Source organism: Cebus imitator, unplaced genomic scaffold, assembly GCF_001604975.1.
Source record: "Cebus imitator isolate Cc_AM_T3 unplaced genomic scaffold, Cebus_imitator-1.0 Scaffold105, whole genome shotgun sequence".
NCBI classification, from domain to species: Eukaryota; Metazoa; Chordata; class Mammalia; order Primates; family Cebidae; genus Cebus; species Cebus imitator.
Genome location: NW_016107420.1, coordinates 5,064,300 through 5,067,076, shown reverse-complemented (window position 1 = coordinate 5,067,076; position 2,777 = coordinate 5,064,300). Strand labels below are relative to the sequence as shown.

Genomic DNA, 2,777 nt, shown 5'->3' with positions numbered 1-2,777 from the left:
AGGAGTCCCTCCTCATTTTATTGGAATAGTTTCAGTAGAAACGGTGCCAGCTGTTTGCATATTTGGTAGAATTTGGTTGTGAACTTATTTGATCCTGGGTGTTTTTGGTTCATAGGCTATTTATCACTGCCTAAATTTCAGAACTCATTATTGGGCTTTTCAGTAATTCAATTTCCGCCTGGTTTAGTCTTAGGAGAGTGTATATGTCTAGAAATTAATCCATTTCTTCTAGCTTTTCTAGTTTATGTGTACAGGGGTGTTCATAATATTCTCTGATGTTGTTTGTATTTCTGTGGGGTCGGTGGTAATATCCTCCTTGTCATTTCTGATTGTGTTTATTTGAATCTTCTTTCTTTTCTTCTTTATTAGTCTAGCCAGCAGTCTATTTTATTTTTAAAAACCAGCTTCTGGGTTATTTGATCTTTTGAATGTCTTTTTTTGTGTCTGAATCTCCTCCAGTTCAGCTCTGATTTTGATTATTTCTTGTCTTTTGCTAGCTTTGGACTTTGTTTGCTCTTGGTTCTCCAGTTCTTTCAGTTGTGATGTTAGGTTGTTAACTTGAGATCTTTCTAACTTTCTGATGTGAGCATTTAGTGCTATAAATTTCCTCTTAACACCACCTTAGCTGTGTCCCAGAGATTCTGGCATGTTGTACTTTTGTTTTCATTAAATAACTTGTTGATTTCTGCCTTAATTTCATTATTTACCCAAAAGTCATTCAGGAGCAGGTTATTCAACTTCCATGTAATTGTATGGTTTTGAGCGAAATTCTAAGTCTTGGCTTCTAATTTGATTGAGCTGTGGTTTCAGAGACTGTTATTTCAGTTCTTTTGCATTTGCTGAAGAGTGTTTTACTTCTGACTATGTGATTGATTTTAGAGTATGCCATGTGGCGATGAGAAGAATGTATATTCTGTTGTTTTTGGGTAGAGAGTTATATAGATATCTATTAGGTCCATTTGATCCAGTGCTGAGTTCAGGTCCTGAACATCTTTGTTAATTTTCTTTCTTGTTGATTGGTCTAATATTTTCTTTTCTTTTCTTTTTTTTTTTTTTTTTTTTGTTTTTTTTTTTTTTTTTTTTTTTTTTTTTTTTTTTTTTTTTTTTTTAACTGAGATTAAGTCTTGCTCTGTGACCAGGCTGAAGTGCAGTGTGAGATCTCAGCTCACTGCAACCTCCACCTCCTAGGTTCAGGTGATTCCCCTGCCCCAGCCTCCCCAGTAGCTGTGACTACAGGTGTGCTCCACCACACCCAGATAATTTTTGTATTTTAGTAAGGACAGGGTTTCACCATGTTGGCCAAGATGGTCTCAATCTCCTGACCTCATGATCCGCCTGCCTTGGCCTTCCAAAGTACTGGGATTACAGGTGTGAGTCACCATACCTGGCCTACATTTAAGTTTTTAATCCATCTTAAGTTAATGTTTGCACATGGTGTAAGCAAGGAGTCAAGTTGCAATCTTCTATACGTGGCTAGCCAGTTATCTTAGCACCATTTATTGAATAGGAAAGCCCCATTGCTTGAGTTTGTTAGGTTTGTCAAGGATCAGATAGTTGTAGGTGTATGGTTTTATTTCTGGGTTCTCTATTCTGTTGCATTGGTCTATGTGTCTGTTGTTGTACTATGCTGTTTTGGTTACTGTAGCCTTGCAATATAGTCTGAAGTCAGGCAGCGTGATGTCTCCAGCTTTTTTCTTTTGTTTAGGATTATCATGGCTATTTGGACTCTTTTTTTGGTTCCATATGAATTTTAAAATAGTTTTGTTCTAGTTCTGTGAAGAATCTCAATGGTAGTTTAATAGGAATACCACTAGATCTATAAATTGCTTTGGGCAGTATGGCCATTTTTACAATATCAATGTTTCCTATCCATGAGCATGGAATGTTTTTTTCATTTTTTTGTGTTATCTCTGATTTCTTTGAGCGGTATTTTATAATTCTCCTTGTAGAGAGATCTTTCATCTTCCTGGTTAGCTGTATTCCTAGGTAGTTTCTTTATTTTATTTTATTTTATTTGTAGCAACAGGGAATGGGGTTGCAGTCCTGATTTGGCTCTTGGTTTGACTATTTTTTGTGTATAGGAGTGCTAGTGATTTTTTACACATTGATTTTGTACCCTGAGACTTTGCTGAAGTTGTTTATCAGCCTAAGAAGTCTTTACGCCAAGACTATGGAGTTTTATAGCTATAGAATCCTGTCATCTGCAAATAGGGATAGTATGACTTCCTCTCTTCCTATTTGGATTACACTTCTTTCTCCTGCCTGATTGCCATGGCCAGGACTTCCAATACCATGTTAAATAGGAGTGGTAAGAAAGAAAATCCTTGTCTTGTGCCAGTTTTCAGGGAGAATGTTTCCAGCCTTTGCACATTCAGTATGATGTTGGCTATGGGTTTGTCATAGATGGTTATTATTTTGAGGTATGTTCCTTCAATACCTAGTTTATTGAGACTTTTTAACATGATGGGATGTTAAATTTTATTGAAAGCCTTTTCAGCATCTGTTGAGATAATTACATAGTATTTGTCTTTAGTTCTATTTATGTGATGAATCACATTTACTGATTTGCATATGACGAACCAACCTTGCATCCCAGGGATAAAGCCTACTTGATTGTGGTAGATAAGATTTTTGATGTATTGTTGGATTTCATTTGCCAGTATTTTATTGAGGATTTTTGTCTTCATGTTCATCAGGAATACTGCCCTGAAGTTTTTTGTTTTATCTTTGCTAGGTTTTGGTATCAGGATGATGTTGGTCTCATAAAATGAGTTAGG

At 36.0% G+C, this 2,777-nt stretch overlaps 1 protein-coding gene and 1 long non-coding RNA gene across 2 annotated transcripts in view; both read right to left on the bottom strand.

The window, feature by feature from the left end:
* Positions 1 to 2,777, bottom strand: part of SCLT1 (sodium channel and clathrin linker 1) — a 231,598-nt gene that overhangs the window by 137,387 nt on the left and 91,434 nt on the right. The window lies entirely within an intron of this gene.
* Positions 1 to 2,777, bottom strand: part of LOC108310585 — a 22,870-nt gene that overhangs the window by 4,165 nt on the left and 15,928 nt on the right. Inside the window, exon 2 of the long non-coding RNA XR_001827820.2 lies at positions 2,248 to 2,255. This is a non-coding gene — a long non-coding RNA (uncharacterized LOC108310585). The remainder of the gene's footprint in view (positions 1 to 2,247; positions 2,256 to 2,777) is intronic.